The sequence below is a fragment of the Manacus candei genome, unplaced genomic scaffold, assembly GCF_025592945.1.
Source record: "Manacus candei isolate 608988 ecotype Guabito, Panama unplaced genomic scaffold, ASM2559294v1 h1tg000067l, whole genome shotgun sequence".
NCBI lineage: Eukaryota > Metazoa > Chordata > Aves > Passeriformes > Pipridae > Manacus > Manacus candei.
In genome coordinates this window covers 13,727,262-13,751,393 of record NW_026138115.1, presented here as the reverse complement: position 1 = coordinate 13,751,393, position 24,132 = coordinate 13,727,262, and the positions used below count along the sequence as shown (strand labels likewise).

Sequence of the window (24,132 nt, the reverse complement as noted above, 5' to 3'; positions counted from 1 at the left end):
TGGTCATGAAGTGATCCAAAACACTTAACCTGTTTTATCTGGTTGTTACAAAACTGGTTTTGTCTAGCACAGAGGAATATATTGCCCAGGTTGTGAAAAATAAAGGCATTTAAAGATTTGCAGGATTTTTTAAAGTACCTTATATTATAAACAAATTATTTTTCATTTGCAGTTAGTAATTGTTAATTATAATTACTGACTAGGGATCTGTTGAAAGCAGCAGATGTAATGCTCTGTTTGGTACCCCAAAGCTGCTTTACCCACTGCCTTTGACACCCACAGTTCACCATATTCAACCTCTTTTACCTCCTTCTTTCATCCACAACATTAATTCTGAGTGAACAAGACGTGCTTCCTTGCTTTTGACAAGATTTGCTGCAGTCTCATGCGACAAAAACCCAACACTCATTCCAGATTCAGAAAGTAGGATTTATAACAGCATTTTAATTTAATGTTGGATGTCGAACATATAAAGAGATCACAGTAGTACTAGAGCTGAAAATTGATGCCTTTTTTATTAGTGTCCTCTCAGAAGTGGGTGAGCTGCTGTTTGTGCAATGGAGCACAGAGCACCACAGTCAGATGAATGAGGATATGCTATCTGCAAGGAATCATATTTCAAACCACTGTCTGCTTCTATTGATGTGCTCAGAGTTGAAAGGTTATGCTAGTAAATGCCATCAGAATTTTCAGTGTTAGAAATCTGTGGAATAATCCGCTGACTGTCACTTTGTAGTCAGTCTGAATGCAATATACAGTGGAGCTTTAATAATTTTTTTTTAAGTGAAATTAACTTATTGTTACTGATTGCATTGTTTTGCTTATTCTTCTGCAGTGTGTTTAAATACTGCCAACAGTATTGTCTCATAGGCTCCACTGAATATAGCTCTCTGTTGAGTTAACTAAAGGAATCCAGAATGTCATTTTACATGAGAGTTATGTTTCCCTTATTTATTCTTTTGAACATATTTTACCAGCCATTGAGGCTGGAACATAGAAAACCTCTATGCAGAAGGGATTCACTGGTTAAAATGAATCACATGGATTCTCCGTACAATAAAATATAGCATCACTGGTTTAACACTTGAGGGCTGAAGACTTTTCATGTCACTTAATAATTTCTAGCATTTGCTGTTAAAAAAAAAAATTGATAAGGTATTTTCATTGCTATTTTTAACTCTTTCAAGTACTGAGTAAGACTGCAAACACTGGCAATCAGACAATTTGCTTTCTGATGGATGCAGTGTTTTCTGATTATTTTAAGAAAAATGTCTGGGGAAAAAGGTGAAGACAAATTATGTATTTTATGTTTCTCTCTCCTACTACAGCAAAAACAAAAAGTTTTCCTGAATTAACATCATATTATCCAAATTAGCTACAGAGTAGTTTGACATCTTTTTTTTGCATTACATTGTAACGTAATTGTGTGGAAGTTGGAGAATATTCTTATATGTAGTTACTCAGTAAAACAAACAATTGTGGAATAATTAAGGAAAAAAAATAGGTACTGGTGGGAAACATACCCATATGTCATATTTTCCATGCTATCCCAGCACATTAGAGATGAGGAGAAAAAAAACCTTAAAAGGTAAGTAAATATTCTACCTTTTAAGAGTAAGGTCAAAAAGTCATTCTACTGATGAGTGATCAAAATTTCATTTCTAAAAATAAATTATAAATAAATTATAATTAATAGGTTTTTATTAATATTAAGAAAATATGCCTTTCAATGCTTATAAGATGCACTGATTATAAACTTTGATACTCTTTTACATCTGTACTCAAATATTTTGCAATGTATGAAATGTCTCGAGATTTGTAGCAGTGCAGCAGTACGGGTTCACTTGACAGAATTCCCATCCCAAGCACTTGAGAAAGGGTGGGTCTATCCACAGAAACTTGGCTTAAGGTTATGAATAAATAAAACTGCCCATATGTATTAACAACACAATCACTGAATGGATCTTGGCTAAAAACAGTGCTGTGAAAATGAAATAAAAAAACCCAACCTACTTTAAACTCAAATCGGTTCAGTGATATCTTCAACTGAAATCCTTGCTGACAGTTCTACCAGTCCAACTAAGAGGTTGCATATGAAAGCACAAGATCAGGAAGAAGTAGCTCAGGAAAAGGATAGGAGATACATCTTAATCTGCTTTTGCATCATGTATTTTTACAGCCTTGGTCAGAGCTTTACTTGCTCTGTCTTCAGTCAGAGTAATACTAATGTGGGAAGAGAGGAGTGGTAAGAGGACAAAAGCATTCCAAATTCTAGGGAGAATGTCTTCACTGCAGATGGGATCTAGCCAAGAGAACCTCTCAAGCCAAAGGTTAATGATGCTTAATCCCCAAGGTCTGCAGTGGAAATTCAAGACAATCATGTCCATGTGCTATTGCTCTTCCAGTGCTAATCTATATTCTTTTGTCACTTCCTGTCCTCTTCAGCATTAAAATAGACCTATGTTGCTTTAGCACTTTAACCCAGTGTTTCCCTGTATTTCCTCTTGGCATTTGAACCAGGATACCATCCTCTGCCCATGTTTCCAATTGCACGTCAGCTGACAGAAGCTTCCTGGTTAAGTTACAGTGTGAAAGGGAATGTACCCAGGCTGTTTTGTGCATCTAGCAGACAGGGAAAAATAGCATCAGAAGACTTGTCAGTCTTACTGTGAACCCATACTTTATATCACATGCTCAGGTGAGTTCTTTAACAGCATTCACATTAAAAGTTCTTTCTGCTGTTTGCTCATACCTTTGGAAGTGCCTGCATTAATACTGAATAACAGCTCCACGTGGAAGCTATTTACTTCTTGTTCTCTTGGCAATCCCACAGAAGGACCCTCTGCAGATGAATCCACAGAAGAGTCAGTTTAAATCCCTATTACAAGCTGTACCATCAAGATCTGCCATCAGGACCTGTCCCAGTACATAGCATGCTCTAGTAGTGCTGGCATAGCCAAAGCTAGCTATGCATCAGCATTTCTGCTGACCATCAGATGAGGCAGAGGAAACCTAGGACTTCATTTTTCCCTTTCAAAAGACAAGAGATCAGATGTGGCAACAGAGTGAAGTGATAAACTTCCTTTATCCAGAGTTAGAAATGTAAGACAGAAAGGAGATAGAGAAAATATCTTCCTTCAGCAATGAGGACACCTGTCTAAGAGCAGGAGTTATCTTACCTTTAGAGACAGGAAACCCCTGCATATATTGGAGGGAGGGGAAATCAGATTAGTATGAGGGGACAGACAAAAGAAATGCCTCTCTGGTGTGAGCAGACAGGAAGGAGAAGACAAAAAAGAGACATAGCATACTGCCCCTGCTCAGCAACAGAGCTGCGAGGAGACACGCTGCTTCTTCCTCAGCAACCAAAATAAATTTTGCCAACCTTTGATATTCAGAATTCATAGCCCAGCATCAATTCAAATACTGAGTCTAGTTCCAAGTTATTCACCATATACAAAAATAATATTTTGAAGAGCTTATTAACATTCTGGGGTTTTTGCACCCTTTGTGGCTTTGCATTTTCAAGTCTTCTGTTTCCACTAGCTACATGAATGCTAGAAGTGTACTTTTATATGTAAGAGATGTCTGAGACATTCTGGGAATATTGTGATTCTACAGAGAGGTCTTTGAAGCTACAATCAAACCACTTGATTGGCAATAATATTATAAAGTTTGGCAACAGTAAAGTATAAAAGGGAAATACTGTCTTATTTCTCTGGTTGAATGGGATCACATGGATCTATAAACTAATATCACATGTTTTGCTCATACTGCATTCCAGATAACTTTTAAAGCCTTTGTGTTAATAAATCTGGCCTTATAATAATAAAATGTATTACAGAATTGTTACCTATATTAATTATTTTTTGTTTAAAATTCTGTCTTTGGGTCTTTTGGGTGACAGGTATTTTCTAGGAAGAGTACTGCTGGATTAGGATGTAGCCATTATAGTTAGACATAGTCTAGACCTTTTCATACTGCTTTTCAGAAACATGTCTCTTTTGGGACAGCATTTATTCATGCATAAGTGGTAAATACAAAGCCATTCCTGAGATTCTTTCAATAACAATAAAGCTATCCATGTGTTGTTATTGAACTTCCATAATATATGCATAAGAAAGATATGATGAATATTGTAAATTTCTCTCTTCCACATATTGAGGCGGTATGTATGAGTCATGACTTTAAGTATGTAGGAAGAGATGCTTCCTTTTCTAGAAGTCTTTAATGCAGTTGGAGAAACAGTAGCTTTCCCTTCTACATTTGTTTCTCCTGACCTGACATGTATCTGATCCACCTGACTGATCCCAGCCTGTAAGTGAATGAAAAGATTTCACAGGCTTTTGAATGGTTCTGTATATTGCCAGCATGGTTCTTTACACTGTGAATGAAGATATTTTCTGTAAGTTATTGAGCAATCCCTCTGTCCCCATAAGCAACTAGTATTTTGAATAATTTTGTTCTCTGTTGGTTATAGATTACTTGCATGGTCATATGATAGGTTGATTTCTTTGTCCTGTCTCCAACTGTATATATTCGTATTGAGTTAACCTGAATCAACATTTTGTTAAGGCATTTTAGAGGATTATTACATTAAATGTTACTGCTATACACTTTATTTACTGCAACTCTGTGTGTGGATGAGCTAGTGTCTAACCGCTGAGAAAGATGCATTCCAAAGACATGACAATCTTCAGGGTCAGACTGGTTGGCTAAAAAAATGTAGTGAAAAACTTTTTCTATTGTGATAGGACATTTGATTAGTTGCACATTTGGGAGGGTTGAACAGTATGATATTTTTATTTAAAAGTCATCTGTTTCCCATCTTCTTCTGATTCAGTCTGTCTTCCTCGTTAGCTCCCAAATTAAGTTTTGATGTATTGTTGCTTAAGTATACAGTGCCTTCCTATCAGAGGGCAATTCAGGGGAAGATTTGTTAATAGAAAATAATTCAGTCACTGAAATACAGATGAGCAAATTCCAGTTTCTAGAGAGCAGTCCACTGAGATGGTCTTCTCTTTAATACTCACTGCAAGTTTAAGTACTTATCTTTCCTGCATTTAGGCAGAAATGTGTCTACAGAAAGAATTTCATACACTTCAAATTGAACTTATTCCAGATGTTTTGTTTGACTAAATCAAAACAGGTTCCTTAATTCGTGTTCTATTCTCCTCTTCTTTTTTGATCGATACACTCTGCTTGGTTTATGTACACTTGTGACTGTGAAGAAAGATCTTATGCATTTGATGGAAGGAAGACCACTGAAATAGACAGATGCAAAACAAATTATACTTTTTCCATTCTAAGTGGTTAGGAGCTATTTAACTGGTAAAAGTACATTAGTTCTGTACCTAATTTGGAGAGTGATGTGGCTAGTTCTGATGCATTAGAATTCCCAAGATTTGTAGCATATAGATTTTTAATATAGCTGTATAGTTTCTAACACTTGAGAATGGCAGTTAACTGAAACTCCTTTCTCACGCTTCATATCAAATTCCCAAAATTTCTCCAGTTTTGTGTAATGTTCTCTTAAAGGAGAAGACCTTAGTGAGTACATCTTGTTTGGGACATGTACCTAGGGAGATATCATTGTAGACAAAGCAGAAGGCCCAGACACCTTGGAGAAGCTCCAAAGAAGGGACGTGACTTGAAGGTGATGATGACGAGGAAGAAAAGGGGTCCTGAGACCTCCGGAATTCCAGGAAGGCAAGCCAAGGGGTGAATCCGAGGGACGTTCTGGGGGGCAGATAATTTTCAGGTTGGATACATCCATTAGACATGATAATTAATTAGAGCTATAAAATTGTAAAAGCCCAATGCTGTATTGTACACTATAGTACATTTTTGTATATAGTGTACCTTAAAGCGCTTAAAGATTGCTCTTTACTTTATCTATATTAATATTGTCCAGAAAGTTCTTTTCTTCCATTTTAGGCAACAGTTCTACCACAGACTGGTCTACACTCTCATAATGTTTTTGTGATAAATCCCTGCGGATTAGCAAAGCCTGCAACCTGCCTAGTGAGGGTGAAAATTCATGTGAAATAATAACAATAAGTGAAACCAGAAAAAAAATACCAGATATATAAATGTAACTTTTACAGCTCATTAATTAAAATTGTCCTTGAATGGTTTCAAGAGACTACAAAAGGACACTACCATTTTAATATGTTTTGGAACTTTTTCAATTGACAGACAAGAAAATCATGTAATTCTGGAATTCATTCACCTCTTCAGTAAAAACACAAGCCTTCAATTTTAAATAGCATTTGTAGAAATTAAAGAAGGTAAATTGAAGATGTTTCTAAAATGTCACAGCTTAATTGTGATGCTGGATGATATGGACTATCCCCTCATTATCATCTGGAACAGCTGAGAAGGTGCTGTGAAAATAACAGTGTCTTTTAAAATAACTGTAAAACCCAAAGATTGTAAAGGAGATTATACATTCATACTTATATTTGCTATTTTGAATCAAGTTGTTGATGTGTGATATTCTTCATTATGGCATTAGCACCCATGTCACAGCAATATCAGAATTTGCATATAAACAATCAACATAATGGATTGGAAGTATGAAATTCAAGGATTATTATTATTATAAATAAAACACATATCCTAAAATGCAAATATTTATTCTGTGCAAGTATAATTATAATATTCCTATGATAGCTGATAATTTTCTGATTCTCTTTTATACTCTCATTTAAGTCGTATTTATTCTTTTGCATCCATGGCCTTCATTCGACACTGGACATCTTAGTGAGCTGTAGTACAGGGGGTTTTTTTGGTTTTAACCTTCAAAGGAATTTAGCTGAGCAGATGCTACATTGAACTAGTCAGAGTAGAAAGGAAATGATATGGCTTTAAAAGGGCACATCTAGCATATCTACTGGGCTAAAGTAATTCTGGCAATGCTTCAAAGGATATAACTTCTGATGGTAAAGTAGGTAGGCTACAGAATGAAATCACATATGGCAAGCTGTCAAAGTCTTCCTACACATTCAGTACATTTATATAAGTGCAAATGGATGCTGCTTAGACGGAGTCCCTAGCAATTTCCTGTTAAATGTGCTCTAAGATTATCTGATACCATTTGACTAAATTATCTGTAAAAGCTGAGGACAACTTTTATGATCAAATATTTAGAAATTAGGGGGTTTTTTTGACAGATTATCTGAAATATGAACTGCAATTGTATTAACACGTGAAAGCAAAGGGCTTTCAGTAATAGCAATTATATCAAAACAGGGATAATGAATTGTTGTATATCAATTTGAAGAGGATGTATTTATAGGTCAATGATGTCAATAGCTGTAGTTCTCATAGACACCTCATTTCTTACCCTTTTATTCCTTGCTAATGCTAAACAGACACAGTTTTAACTTTTAATGAGATGGGTGACTATGAGAATTTCATTTCACAATGGAAGGGAAGTCTACAAGGGATGAATATTTTTCACCTTTCAAAATTTAGCAATTAAAGCTGTTACCCTTTTACAAATGCTACATTGATGATTAGCCATTCCCCTCCCCCACTAATGAAAACAAATCCAAACAGTTGTACTTATTACAAAGACAAACTTTTAAGCTCTTCTTTTTTTTCGTACTCTGTTAATTGTGTTGAATAATGCTCTAGTGAAATGACAAAATGCAAGATACCTTACAGGGACAATTAGCTCTATAGCTATGAGTATGCATGCTTATATATATTTATATATATAATATATATGTATGTGAATCTGTGTGGGTCTATGATTGAAAGAGGAATCTCAAAGTTGTGCTGACAAGTTCTTTACCTCTGTCTTACACTGTCCCACAATAGTAGGAAGTAAGGAATGTCCAGCTGCAACCTTACAACCCTGAGCACATATATTTCCTCTCTGATTTTGGGCCATGGGCATCCTGATTAATTGTGGTAGGCTGAAGAACATTTAGTTTTACTGGGGAATGATGCAGTGTAGTTAGTGGTGTTAACTCTTGAAAGTTAGAATCTGCTTACCAAGGATGGAGTCTAATGAGATTTGGCCATGGAAACTGAAATCCCTTTAGACAGACCTTTATATTCATTTGGCCCCTCTCACACACTTAGGTGTGGCAATAGCACATGTTCCTCTCACAGCTCTGTGGTTTCTTCCCATCCTGAGACTCTGCGTGCCAGATACAGACAATCAGCCTGTGTAGTTATCCACATCTTACAGGATCCAAGAGAGAAAAACAAGTTCAGAAATGCACACCTTTGGTGAAGTGTCTGTCTCTTATTTAGACTCCTATTCTTCAGCTGCAGAATTACACCAATACATTAATCATGTGGGTCACTCCACAGATCATACCCTTGGCCCTGATCATAAGCATAAGGTATTGTAGATTGTAGAAGTAAATAGAATGAAGGTTTGTATTGATCTATTTAAGCAGTGGTTGCTTGCTCAGTGGCATATGACTCGGACAAGTTTCAGTGTGCTTTTATTGGAATGGCAAATAGTCTGGTGTAAAGGCAACTCCATCTACCACTTTCAAATCCATTTTTTAATAGAAATGGGAATGTGATGACTGCTCTAAAAAATCTTACTGCTTCAACATGGGCAAAAAAAACAAACCGTTGTGTCTAGATTGAACCTTAAAAGAAATTTTCTAAATTATTCAGTCTCAAACAGATGTGTGTCCTATAAAAATGTATTCTAAACGGTGGTAAATCTGGCAACGCAAGAAGGAAATGAAAACTGTTTTCTGAGTGATAAGTGTTAAATAACAATAACAAAAGGTAATGCTACAAGTTGAACTTGAAATAAAATAAGGTATGAGTAGAAGAAAGGATTAATATGTCATAACAAAGGCTTGGATCCTGGAAACATGTACACAAGAATTCTCATTGAAAGCTGTGAAACAAATGATAAATCTATTCAGTTAAATCTTTGAGGGACTGGGACCTGGAGTTTAGAACTGTGTGAACTCTCATTAAAGTCAGTGGCAATCTCACCAAAAACAAAACAAAAGCAAAAGTTCTGGAGAGAAAAATTATGACCAAAACCATTTATTAAAAATATTTAAATTTCAGTAGTGAAAATGCTCTGATGTTGTGTATTACCATTTTGTTTCTTTATTCCCTATTTACCTCTATCAACACCCAAAGTTGATGTGTAGGTCATGTGTGTCTGCTCAGCTAATTGGCCAATTAAAAATGTGAAACTACATGTGCTTATAGAAGTAGGATGTGGAGTTCAATGTTTCATTGATTTGTTATATTGTATATATTTAAAATATAGATATACACCATCTGAATTTTAAAAGCTTTAAAATACTAAAATAGTAGTTGGTGTTGAACAACAGTTCCCACCCAGGAAACAAACAAACCAGGGAAGAATGTGTCAAGACCCATCAGTCTCTTGTTGGCCCCATGCCAGGAGAACAGGTAGATTTCGTATTGAATTGAAAGCTCAACAGATTTTAACATTGTGGCCTCTGCTGTGATAGGGCATGACATTTTAAAATTGTCATCTTTGCTTAAAACAAGGAAGGTTTTGGTGTTTCTGTAGATTGCTGTCCCAGAAGTAGTGCATAAGGGTAGACAACTGAGAAATAGACATATTGCAATGCAAATGTGATTTCACAAACCAACTCGTTACTTGGAAATAATTAATTGTGATACCTCTCCCTTCAGGAAATTGAAATTTATACTACAAAAATGGAGAGAATTGAGCCCAAATCCACTTGATTTTATTCATAAAGTAACAAAAGATTTCCTCATTGTGTAGGGGCTTGACACAGTTCCTGAGAAGAAATAACCTAGATTAAACAATCAGTGATCCAAAATATAAATACTTGTTTTCATTTGCTCCTTTAGCTCCACATTGAGCATCTTGTATGAATTAAAACATGTGGGAATTCCCTTCAAAGACCACTGCTCTATGACATGATCTCCTCCCAGACAAGGTGCTCAAAGGGACTCTGTGTGGTGAGAGCTGGGGAATAGAGATAGGGAAATTGAGTTCCAGAAATCATCTGCTTCTGTTCATTTTGTTAATAAATGAAACCAAGACTATGGCCATGAGGGAAATCTGAAATGCTGGTCTTATCTTTCCTGATACCTGCAGTCATGTGTAAGACACAAGCACAACTGAAAATAGAAAAAGTAAGGCAAAACTAATTGCTGCATAAGCATAGTTGAATGAAAATGTAGAAAAGGCATGATAGTGATGGTTCACTTTCTGTAGAGATGGTTTTCTCTCCCACAGATACATGACTTTGGGATCTACATGGCAGGTAGTTTCTCGTTCTTCTCTGGTGATGCATTTTCTAGATTGTTTGTAACTCTTTTCAAGATTTTACTTAATAGTCATATGGTGTGATTTCTACTTTCCAGCATGTCACACACAACTCTTGATGTACCTCCACTTAAGCTAAAGTCTCTGCCTCAGCAGTGAATTTCATCCACTGTGTTAATTTTCTGAAAGGTTATTACAATGCTATGATGTTCTTCAACCTACATGACAACATTAGGACTCTTTTCTCTTTGTAAATGTTGATACCTTAAGACCCTAATGTTTTTTATTTTTCTAATATTTGTAAGACTTGTAAGTTTTATAAGTAATGGAAGCAGATTTTAAAAGCAGCAACCTCCCCCTTCTTTGTCCCTTGTCCCTTTCCCTTTCTCTAGCACCCTTGTTTACACATTCCTTAACCCTCTTACCCCATTCTGTGCTCCCTATATCAATCCTACTCTTGAATACAGCAGAGATGTTTAGTCTTTTGTCAAGGCAAGGCCTAGATTGTTGGCAGAACAGCATATCAGGGCCTAAACCACAGAATACGGTCAAGAATTGGGTAACTATGTACCCTTTGTGCTCTGATGAAGACGAAGATGGGATGAATAGGGGGTCCCCCAGACCCATTTCTCAGGGGGTGGACCCGAGGTGGTCCAGAGTAAAGGCCACAGGGTGGACACATCTGGGATTGGATGGATGGTGTTATAAAATGTAACCTCTCAGGCACGGCCTACGCGCGTGTCCTGTAACATCTTGGCAAAATAAACCCTTTCTTATCTCACCCCTAATTAACTGCTCTGGAGATTTTTTCAGCATCAAAATACCACGGCAACAATGTGAATAGATTTATGTGTTACAGAACTGAGTCATCTATTGCAAATAAGAGTTTTATAAGTTTTAAAGTAGAGTAAAGCTAAAGTTATTTGATTTTTTTCTGATTCACTGCTGGAGGTTCAAAAAGAAAAATAATCCACAATGATCACTTACAGAGAAGAGTGTAATTAATTACATATATGCTAAAAATTACAGCTACTGAACTTCACCTTGAATGTTATCTCTACGCTAAGGAGAAAAGACTTCCATCGTTCAAGCTGTATTACATCTTTGGTGTGTTTGTTTTACCTATATAAGATATATTTTCACAGCTTTTTCACTGTATGCTTTCTGGCATATTTTGTTTTGCACATATATAAGTGTGTTAAATAAGCTCTGAAATAAAAAGTACTTAACTGGAGACAAAATACTCCTTTTACATTGCAGACTAATAATGCCTATTGTTGATAGGAGGTATGACTGTAGCATGCACTGCTTGTGAGAATCACATTTGCATTATATGTCATAAGCTGTACAATTTATAATTCTGTATGAAATCACTGAGTTTATTGTTTTATTATATTTCAGTGTAAATTTTTCACTCATTTCAGTTCGAGTAACATTTTCACAGAATACAGCTTTTGTAGTGATATGATGTTTCCTAGCTGTAGGCTTGGCCTGTCCCTACTACTGGCTGTAATTTACTTTTTGGTCTCTGTCGCCTTGAGCTTGCCTTCTGACTAGTTTGTTGAATGATGTGCTAATCCATTATATTTTTCAGACAAGTGTATCGACCAGTATAAACAGACTGGAGGGCACAAACCTAAATGAAAGCTATACTTCCTTGAATCATTTAAAAAGCTCCTGCAGTGGTGGCAGTGCAAAATAACTTTTCTCTGTACATTAAATATAAGAGGGAAATTTCAATAAATAAAATTAAGATTGTGGGGAGGGGGATGTGAGCACATTGTGCTGCATTTCACATGGATGTATTTATTTATAGGAAGAAGAGACAGATAATGTGAGTCAACCACTTCAGAATTTGCTTCTAGATGATAAATTTGAAACTAAGCCCCAAGCCCTGCATTACTTGCCATTTTCCATTGTCCAGACACTCTCACAAGATATGATACATGTTTGAAGTCATGTACTGTATTGAAACATTTTTATACAAATAAGGAATGTAGAATAACCTCACTATGGATCTGGTAAAACTGAAGGCAAAAGACACAGCTTTCTGATCTTTTTCTCTATAGGAGACAGGTGGAAACTAATACCTGGTCATGAAAAATATCCTCAGGTAATTTATATTAAAAAGAAATATCAGGAGAGTGGATGACTTCTCAATTTGTACAGCTGGTGTCAGATACTCAAGTTCCTATCTGTCAAAAAGTGAATTAAAATTACAATAGCAACAGGAACTTTTGGCTAGTAATTCAAATCTAATCTGTGGACACAAGCAATATTATGGAAAATTATGTTTTTCAATTAAAATTACAACTCTACAAAACTGTACTAATCCCATGATAACAAGAAAGGGGATCATTTTTCCTTCAAGGCACATTTGGTTCATGATGCATTTGGAAATAGTTAAGCTATGAATTACTGGAATTTCTGCAGACTTAAGTGTGACAAACTTCTTAAAAAATCATTCCTATATCTCTCCTCAAAGTAAGATTCTGAGGAAGAGAATTAGATGTTCATTTACTAAAGGATTTTTTAAATATGTTTTTTATTTCAATTTCAGGTTTAGTTCCAGTAGATTGACAGCAAAAGTGTCTGATTTCTATTTAATAACTTAACAGTTATTAAGGCATGATATATGCGTAAGAGCATTTCAGATAGATATATATATATAATATATATTCAGGTGGTATGCTTTTTCCAATTTATTAAAACTTTCAAGTTCTCTTCTCTCACAATCAGAAATGCACAGATGACAGTAAGCATTTTTTAATCCATTCTGAATCTGTGTTTGACACATTTCTTGAGCTGTTACTACTCTTGAACAGATGATGTCTGCATGCCCAATTGTTCCAGGAAGAGGAGTCTCATGACTCTTGCACCTATATAAAGAAATCCTGATATAAACAGCTGTTTGGCCATTGATCTCAGGGAGACCCACATTTTTCCCCATTCTCCTTTTTGCTGTTCCTGCCTCTCTGGGCAACCATACAACTAAAGCTATGACTGCTACCATTTAGGAGTCACACCAATCGTGATAGTTACCATTAAGGCTACAAAACCTGGAAAAAATAAGAAAAACTTTGCCTTGTGTTTACCAAATAATCAGGATTCTGAAGTCTATATACATTTTAAGTTCAGTTTCCCTTTCAGATACAAGAATCGGAACTTCTTCAGGGGGTTTTGCCTTGGGGTTTGTATTTATTTCATTTTGTAGAGCTGTCTTCACAGGTTATTGGTGTGAACAAGATACTAAGAGGTGTAGTTTTTCCAAATATGGCTACTGCTGCTTTACTTAGTGTCTGATTATACTTCGAAAACCCATTTTGAAATAAGCCTTAACTTTCTGACCATTTCTTCCCAGACCATGATGCATTTTAATCCATTTGTTCTTTCAAGCTAAGGTAGTCATCCTTCACATCAAATGATCTGCACCTTATAAAGATCAAAGCTGTCCAAACTTGATTTTGCATCTACACAGATGGCTGTAAACATGACACCAGAATATTACTTTGGCTTCACTTGACAGAACTGAAAATTGCCCATGAAGAACTACCCAGAATTTCTAGAAAATGTTATTCTTAACTTTTTTGTTTATGAATATAGCAAAGAGCTTAGAATAAATAGCCATCTCTGAATAAATAGCCATCTCTGACAGTGTAAAGAAAAATGTGTTATGTGCTTCATTTCAGTGCCTCACACAGACAAATTGCTGAGCAGGAGTTGATCACTCTATATGAGAAGGAAGAGAATGCTTGTAGATTTTTCAGCCAATTTTAAGCATTGTTAAAGTAATGTATTCATAGGTACATGCAATAAATAATATGCATCATCATTAAAACAGGAATTTTTTGAGTAGAGGATTGGCCTTGTAAATGACAGCTTTCTAAATAAAATAAAAATTCAAAAAGGCCCGCATACTCTTGAAATCTTTATTTCAGAGCATATGACTTGAAACATGATGTGCAGAAAACAATGTTTCCTTTATATAGCTCAAATATTTGCATAGGAGTTTGCTGCTTCCAAGTAACATAAATATTGATATACCATGCTTAGCTTACCATATACCTTCAGTTTGGTTTTATCTAAATTACAGAAAGGAAGGTACAACTGTGTGCACTGTTTAAAGCCATGTTTGTTTCTAACCTTTGCTTTCTGAAATCGTTGTTATTCGGGTTCTTCCTCCTCACCTGCCCCCTCCCCACACTGTCTCCATGCGACTGTGCACACGCACATATGCACATTGTAGTCTATCTGTGTAACAGTTTCTAAACATTCAACATTCTGTTTTATAACTGTGTAAGATGTGCTGTAAAGATTGATGATAGAAAGATTGTTGGAGGATTTTGAAAGGAAAGTACTTACATGTTTTTGCTGGGTGTCTTACATAATAGTAAACCATTTACCTAGTCTTAGTACAAAAATAAACTATAAATAAAACCCTTAAACCTGATGGAAGCAAAAAGCCTTCCTCATTCAGCACTACCAAAAACATTCTGTAGAAGAAAAAACATAAAATGTTTCAAATTATGACATAGCTATATCAACTGGTCAATTGTAGTTGAGAAATACTTACATTCCAAATGCTGGGATGTCTCCTTGGTGAAATATGTTCAGGGAAGAAACATTAGTTTTATTGCATTAGTTTCTAATGAAAGGACTATATATACATAGTTTTTCCCTGAGTACTAGCAAAAGACATTGAAAGATGAAGTGTCAAATTATTTTTCCCCCTCATAACACTGCATACCCATGAGAAGTGATTTTGTTATTGTTGTTTTAGGGTAAATAGAATGAATTATATCACAGCCATGCTTTGCAGCAGATGGATAATAAAGTCTTCAGCAGAACAAACCTGCCCTATCCAGTGTGCTGAGTGCTACTAAACAAATAATCAGTCAGATGCATGTGGGGTTGGCCAACAGGAATTGGGAATTACAGTTTGCAATGCAAAATCACCCACTTTGAATCAAGCAAGGAAGTAAATTGAACAACTACAGGTTTCCATTTGGCGTATATAGGTGACTTATTTGACTGTCTTCCTAAAATAAAAGGAAAACCACCTTACCTTTTAACAGTAATTTACAGTCTGTACTACAAAAGAATCAATATGTGCTAAAATAAAAACACTGCTACCTTATCAGTTATTAAAAGACCCAGCAACTAAATGTTTAAAACAGACTAGTTTAATGAAAGTATCAACTATCTGTTACAATTCAGTGTCTACTCTTTCCTTTAAAGATGATTTTTTTAATTGTCTGATATTTTACTTCCCCTCACAAGGTGTAGAAGGATATTTTTGATCTTAAAATAAAATGTTGTTCTGTGCTCACTCAATCTTTATTTTCCTTCTTATCAAATAAGTAACCAGTATCTGCTCAGTTTGGCTTCTATGTTGATAGCAAGCAGTCTTAAAAAAATAACTTGCATGAAAACTTCACCGTGAATATAGTGAAAACAATGTCATTACTCAGTGTGTGAGATCAAAATTAGATGATCAATACCAAAAGGATGAAGTGAGAAGAAAATAGTGACAAGCACTAGTGTAAAATTGTAGTAATGTAAAACAAACTTCAAGTAACAGACAAATTTTTCTTATTTAGTTCATACAAAAAGTCTTTAGATTGTTGCCTATAATAGTGGAAGCTACAAAAAGACTGATAGATGTGTGACTGCCAAACTGATGATTTTGAGATACTTCTGGCTTCAAGACATGAGCAGAACTAAACCACAGACTATTTTTTTTGTTTGTTTGTTCTTCTAGTAAATATATTAAGATATGTTAAGAAGAGCAGCATGTGGAAGGCAAAGAACTGTTGCTAACAAGCAATAAAAATCTTTAAAAAAGGCATATGAAGTAAAATAAATTAGAATATAACCCTTGCACAGATTAAACAGAATTTCTATAGGGATTTGTAGCCAAAATGAAGAGTATCCAACAAAATATAAGCTGCCATGCACTTAATCTTCCCAAAAGTGGTATCTGCATACTGTGGACAGAAAACAGATGATAAGGGTGCAGTCATCCGCTGTGATTGGGAATCCAAGTAATAAACATTGTTTAATAAAGTTTTCCTAATTTATTCCCAATTATTTAAATTGAAAAGTGTCCAGCCTCCCTCTGTCATTTTTGTATGGTATATTCTCTCACCCTATGTTTGTATTTAGTAGAACAGCTTTTTAGTCTTTTATGGTAGGAGAAGCAAAACTGAACTACTGCTTGAAATGGATTTTGAGGTATTCATAGGTCATGTTAAAATAATTGAAGTTGAATTCCTTTCCTACGGTACCTAAAAATCCATTATCATACAGAGGGGGTTTTTAATATATTTTTGTATATTCCCATCCTGCTATATTTTCCTCCTAGCCTGGTGCAAAAATCCATATTGTGACTTACCTAACTATAATAGACAAAGGAATATGTTTGAGTTTGCTAAGAGTTTCATCCCAGGACAAGGGAAGTGTCATTCCAGGACCTGATTGCCAGAATACTGTTGCTCATTTTAGAGAAAAAATATGATACTTTGACCTTATTCTCCATACTGTGTTTCTCCAGTGTCTTGGTTTTGCATGGTTTTAAATCTATAAAATATATTTACTGAAGGATGAAATAATAGAAAATCAGATTATTGGTTGGGGTGGGAATATACACTGTTTCTTTGCATCTGCTCTTTTTTTTTCCCTTACCTTCTTTTGACAAACAGTAGAGGAGGGCTGCCTCGCTCCAGACCTGGCATTCCAGCTCTCAAGCTAAACAACCTCTAATAACTCTGCCTCTCAAAGTCAAAATATTGATTGGAGAAACTCTGAATAAAGCAATTCAGAATAGAACTGAACAGAGAGCATCTGTGATTGAAAACAAGTGCCCTTATTAGTTCTTTCATGGGAACTAACCTACAGGAGATTTCATTGCTTAGCTATGGAATCAGTGCTACTATCCACGTTTCATCCTCTTTGCCAGGTTAGAGTTTGGATTACATCCCACAGTCAAGCCATCAGAAGAAAATTTATGCCATTTTAGCATCAGATAAGCACCTTACTTCCCTGTAGGAAATGGTCTGCTGTATCTTAAGGCACAGTCTGCACTTTCTATTATATACAGGGAACACAGAGATTATGCAGTTTACTTTTCCAGAAGACACTTCATTCAGTTCATCACCCTTTACTTAGAGTAATAAAAAACCAGAATAGCTGGGATGCAGTGTCTTCTGATTAATTACTCAGCTAGAAGAGACCCTAAGCAATAATCTATAAAAGGATTTTTTCATTCACTTAAAAATTACAGTTTCAGAGACTGAGACGTTTTAACCAGAAATCATTGGAAAATTTTGTTATTTGCAAGCATTCCAAAATGAAAGCATGAAACATAAACATGGTAGCAACTGAGGTATTAATCTGCTAATTTCAAGGAGTCTTACCTCATATATCACATATTGACACAGAAATAGGCAAAATTTTTGCCTCTGAAATACATCATGCTAGTTCTTTACTATGTGGCTTTTCATCCTTGGCCAGACAAATCATGGATATGCTGTGTCTTTCCTTATGTTCTTTTCTGAATTCCTCAAACACATGCAGAAATAGAGGTATAAACAAGAGCTAAACCAACCAATACTCTGGTTTTGGGAGTAGATGTAAGTAAAATGGTGGGGGTCTTGGCTGGAAACCAGAGTCCTTGGGGCACTACTTGGTACCTAAACAACTTTAATTTTTCTAATGATGTGAGCAGTTTAGCTGTCAGTGCAGACAGAAATAATACATATTCTAATTTTTTCAGCTCATGATTTCTCTCACTGACCTGCTCATCAAAAAATATGCTCAGATGCAGATAGCTGTGTTTGGCTCCATAAGGGGAGAAAAAGACAATGATTCTTCTTATACCACATTATTCCAAGTTTAATAAGAAAACTTAGGCAGTCAAAAAGCCATTACCCCTAACAGACTCAGTAGCTTTCTCTCTAAAAACTGCTGCTCTCTGAGATGCTTAGGAACAGTGATTCTGTTTGGAGTAAGCTGCTCACTGTAAATGAATGTCTTGACACTTCACATGAATTGCTGAGTCTCCTATTTAATATGAACAGAAAGGTTAAAATTTATTTCATCAATCAAGTATAGGGTTCCAAAAGTGCAACATGCAAAATTATTACTTCTAAAAGGAGACCCTTATTTGCTTATAAGAAATGCTGACCAGGTGGTGGTACCCAGCAACCAGCTATTTTGCCAAGAGGTGTTGGGGCATTCTTATGCAATGGGTAGGTATAAGAACAGCAGAAGTCATAAGAATGATCTCAGTGTCAAAGTATGTATCAAATCTAAACACCTCAAGATTTGTGATGCAGGCTAGCAAAGCAGAGAATTGCTAACAAATATCTTCCTTCTCTTTCAGTTTTCTGTAATATCCCTTCATTCTTCTGTTTTGAGCCTATTCTTTCCTAATATGAGGTTTTCACATTTAAAGCTGTTTCATTTTCTCTTTTTTTACTGGTAGCTTCCTCCTCTGCCATAATAATTTCTACAGTCCAAAGGACTAACAGACTATAAGCAAACTTGGCTTGTATTCATATGTTTTTTGGTTGTAGGTTTGTTTTTTCTTATTGCTATTGTGGTTTTGTTTTGTTTTTTGAGAAAAGCAGTAAAATTCTTATAACTGATTATGCTTAAGTGTTTTATATAAACAATATCATAAGTGAAGCAAATCTGAGAGAAAATTATTCCCTTTACCAGTTGCATTTATTCTTTTAACAAGTAGGACAATAAGGAACTGAAAGCATGCCCAAACATCCTGCCACAAAGCTGACGTTTCTGTCTTGACAAAGCAGTCACTTACAAATTTGAACAAATCCTCTGTCAGAACTATAAAAATGTCTTAGGAAATTTTGTGAGATGCAACATGTGCAAAATTGAGAAATCCTTGTTTTGTTTTGATTAGGAGTTTCTTAACAGAAAGAGGGTAACGTTACTTTATTACTTGACAAACCTGCATGTTTTGCTTCAAGCAGTGTTAGCTCAAGAATCAGGAACAAATTCAAAGTATAGGAGGTGTCAGTGGTCTGATCACCAGATGTTTATTTAATAAAGCCTTTGTGCACTTCTGTATTATTTTGTTACTCTTCTTACAAAATATTTGTCTTAGATGAGTCTGTTCTCAGAAATTAGAGACTTCTCTATGTCATGTCACTGTGTTTTTAAAATAAAGCCAGGGTTTGGGTTTGTTTTTTTTTTAGGAAGTGAGAGAGATACATGTTTATCTTATTATGAGGCTGCTGTAAAAATGCTCTATAAAACAGATGTACTTTGCAAATTAGAAGTTGAATTCAATCCTTATACAGCTTTAAGGTGGTTTCCATTTCATTCTGTAGAGCAAATTGTGGTAGCTGAAGTCAGGTATGATTTGAATACAACCCTAAGGCAATCCTACCTGTTTGTTAGACTTTTTTTAAAATTGTTTTTTATTGAAACTTGTATATCATTGACCTATTACTTTTTTGTCTCTCTTGACTGAAATTATTCATCTTTGCCACCCACCGTAGCTTACAGGTTTTTGAAATGATAACTCCTGTTTCACTTCAGTAACTGTATCATAATTTTTATTAATTAATTTGATACTAGCAATTTCCAATCGTTTAATGCTGCCCTGCAATATTCCCATATATTGGTACTGGCTATTTTTTTAGTTAGGTGATAAAAAAGTGCAACCCAAAGCATTTACAGTGACTTCCCGTATTCCAGAACATTTTTAATAAACATATAAAACTCTATGTTATGTGTCTCCATCCACTGAAATAGAGACACAAAAAGTGATTTAAAAATTGAAACACTAAGGAGTCTGGGTGACATAGAGAATAAGAGGCTGACTTTTTACATCCAAATTCCCTTTTGAGATTCATCCTCAGATCTTAAAAGGAATTACCTTCCTGAATTTCTTCCAATTATGCTTAGTACTCAGTGACTCACATTACAAGACCAGGACACTCACTTTGAGGCTCTTGGGGTCTAACTGGCATGTTCTCTTCGGTGAAGTCAGTCAGCAAAATTAGATAATGCACTCATGATGGCATGTTCTGCCAATATAAAGCAGGTAGCTGCTGAAAGTCTTTCTCACCCCTTTTCACATGGACTCCTCTGAAACAATTTTCTAACTGCATTTTAAACTAATTTTTAATACTTGTGAAAAATTATGAAATGTTGTGGATGGCAATAGAAGAACACAGGCAATGACAGTTGAGAGTTTCTGTTGATGTTTAGTATGCTCTGGGTATACCACTGGAAGGATGTACATAAAGTTTGGGGTTTGTACCATTTAAACTCTGACTTCTTTTCTGAAATGTCAACAAGGGCAACAAGTTTGTGGAATTCTCAAAGTGGTGCTGGGAGCCTTGACTGAAGCAGCCAATTCCCTTCATTTAACCTGGGAGATGTTCAAGTAGCAATAACATTTGTTCATAGTATACCCTCTTTAAGTTTCCATGACTTAAAAGTTCTGAATTTCATTTTCATCTTCCCTTGCCTATGTTTAGACCTTTGTGTTTCTCCAGTAAGCCACAAAACTTCCTCAGTATTAATAACTTAAATTTTTTTAGGAGTTTCAGACACATGCAGTTGTCATGGTTTAAGCCCATTCAGCAACCAAGCCCCTCACAGCCTCTAGCTCACTACCCCACCAGTGGGATCAGAGAACTAGAAGGGTAAAAGCTGGAGAACTCATGGGTTGAGATGCAGGCAGTTTAACAGGGAAAGCAAAAGCCACACACACAAGCAAAGCAGAACAAGGAATTAATTCACTGCTTCCCATGGGCAGACAGGTGTTCAGCCACCTCCAGGAGAGCAGTGCTCCAACATGCATAACAGTTACTTGGGAAGACAAGCACCATCACTCCAAATGTCTTCCTCCCTTCCTCCTTCTTCCTCACACTTGAGCATGAAGTGATATGGTCTGGAATACCCCTTTGCTCAGTTGGAGTCACCTGTCCAGGCTGTATCTCTCCCCAGTTTCCCATACATCCCCAACTTCCTTGCCAGCATGGCAGTACAAAAAGCAGAAAAGACCTTGGCTCTGTGAAAGCACTGCTCAGCAATAACAAAATATCTGTTATCATCACTCTGTTCAGCAGAATCCAAAATACTGCAGCAGACTAGCCATTTTGAGTAAAATTAACTATACCCCAGCCAAAACCAGGCCTCTGTTTCTTAATTTATTATATGTTCTCCTCTTGCTAGTTAACCATTTTCTGGTTTTATTCTCAGTAAACTGTATGACAGTGCTTAGTACCATCTCACTGGTTTCAGTAGAGGTGAGTTGTATTTTAACTGATGAGCTTGTTCATCAAATTTTTCTTACTTAATAAAACTATGCAGTAGCTGAAAACAGACAAATCGTGAACAGGGATGTGCTTGCAGGGGGACTGAACTCAGAAAAGGTAAAACTACTTAGCTCTTTCAAACTATCTCTTCATACAAAAAGTCTTATTTTGTGGTTAAAGTGCATTATGTGGTTTAAATGAATCCTCTTCCAAAGTACATTGACCAGAAACATACGTATTAGTTATTACGATAGAATAACTATTTAGAAAAACTGGGTCCTATCAGAAGAACCTTTTTGAAAGACTAACTGGCTAGTTTGAGGTCACCAGAACTTTGCTATTAAGTTGAAAATAGAGACATGTGTTTTTTCTATGTACCTTGTTATAAAGTTTGCTATTATTATTGTATGCATTGTACTTGTATTTGCTACTACGGTCTGCTCGTAATCAGGAACTCTTAATTGAGGATAACTAGGAAAAAATGTCAAGGTAATTCTACTATTTTCAGCAACTGTTGAGTAAAAATAACTATTTAATCAAATTTTCACAAAGTGTGAATTTGGCATGGTTAATATATGCATTTGACTTATAGGTGTGTGTGTTACCTTTCAGTGGACACAGAAGGAAGTTGTTTAAAAATTCCTTGTAATCACAAGGTCCAAATTGGGTAAAATCATTGTGAAAAAAATAAATATTGGGAAAAAAAAAGCATCATCATAATTCTATTCAGGAAGGTTGTTGCAAGTATCTAGTACAAACAGCAAAAGTTTCTATTGAAGAAGAACTTCTGTAGAAAAGTCCATCTGGATTTTATTGAAAGATTGAAAACAAGACTGTTCATCTGTTTAAATTCTCTACTTTTTTTTTTTGCATTTTGTTACATCATAAAACAGGAATATGATCTCCAAGTACAGAATGAACCACTTTTTCCCCTTTTCTGCTTTCCCAATCATCTTCAGGTGTTTGGTTTTGCTTTTCCTTAGTGTCAGAGCAACATTAGAATCCACAGTAGTAGCAGAATTGTTCTATTGTAAAATGGAAGGCATATAATGAGGAAAACTGACAATGTGGAACTTTATGGAGAATAGAAGTATAAGTGCTAACCTTAGGTTTTGAATTCTTAAGAAATCAGAAGAGTTGATAGTCAATTTTGTTCTTTGATGGTTCTGCTGTCATCTTTAATAGTTGGCTTTTGATCTGATCTTAGGGATGAATATAGTAATCTAAAAATACGTTATTCTCTAGACTGTGTTACAGAAATTAATATGTATATGGACTTACTGATTTGCTTCACATTAACGGGTTTCTGTGGCTTCTGATGGATATGTCATGGATTAAAATTTTTACACTACATAAAGAGCAATAGGACATTATTACCTCCATCCTATTTTGAATCATTTGTGGTAAAATACGTGCTTTATGCCTCATTTGCTGCAAAATTTATTTTATTGTAGTGTTTAATTAATGAGTAATTCTGCCATTGGTGGCAAATGGCCAGAATATTATCTTCTGGTTTTAGACTGCCACTGTTTAGACAAAGTAGATTAGGCAGAATTTATCAAACTAGCATATTCATTAACAGTTTGTAGGAATTGGTGGAGGTTTTTCCTGAAGTTATTTATTTAAGGAATTGGTTGTAGATACTAAGTACTTTGAATAGAACATAACTATGTGGCTGAATTTAAAACTAAAAAAGAAGAAAAGGTCTACGTTTTTAAATACAGGAGTTAACTTTCACAGTGTTTTAATGAACAAACAGAAATAAAATAGGTATTGTCCCTTGAGATGCTCTTAAATCAGTCACACTGCTAAACAGCTTTTAAGGGATTCCAGCACTAAATCCTATATAGATAGAAAAAGATGTTTACTTGAGGAAGAAAAGTGTCAGTAATGCTGCATTTCTGTACCAAAATAAAGAGATTTCTCTTTTTTCTTTCCCAGGCACCTTGCCTTTGGTGCAAGCTTAGTAGAGATCAATTGTTGTAGGTTTTTTAGAACTTTTCTTGTTCCTGTGCCAGGGTGCAAGTGGGCAGTCCAGTGCTGCATAGACCTAGCAGGTTTTGTTAAAGATAAATAAGTATGGAAACAGCTATTCATTGCTAGTTATGTTTTTTCCTTCTCTAAATACAGTTAGCACCCAGAATTTTCAAGACAAAGAATACGCATTTCTAAAATGTCTCTTCCGTATTTATGCTGTGGCTACCACATTTGTATAAACAGAAAATTACTCCGTTCATGCTTTATTAGCTCTTCTTTTGTACCACAGCCTTGACCCCAGTCATCATAAATTGAGAAATAGTGGGGAACTAATGGAGACAGATGGGAATATGGCTTGCCATTTACTCAAATTGGTAAAGTAATTAACCTCAAGGTGCTGGTTTGCAAGAAAAATTGTTGGAATATCTCAGAGCGCTGGTAAACAGACTCCTGCTTTAACCACTTCTGACAACTGCATCATAAACTAGACTTATTCTGTTCAATTGACCTGTCAACGTCTTGAGTTCAAATAAAGATTTGTTTTACAATGCACTTGCTGAGAAGTGGGAGAACACTACTGCTGTTTCTTTTCAA

The 24,132-nt window shown here is 35.5% G+C and overlaps 1 protein-coding gene across 6 annotated transcripts in view; it reads left to right on the top strand.

Moving 5' to 3' along the window:
* Positions 1 to 24,132, top strand: part of NPAS3 (neuronal PAS domain protein 3) — a 608,446-nt gene that overhangs the window by 431,342 nt on the left and 152,972 nt on the right. The gene's annotated exons all lie outside the window — the stretch shown is intronic.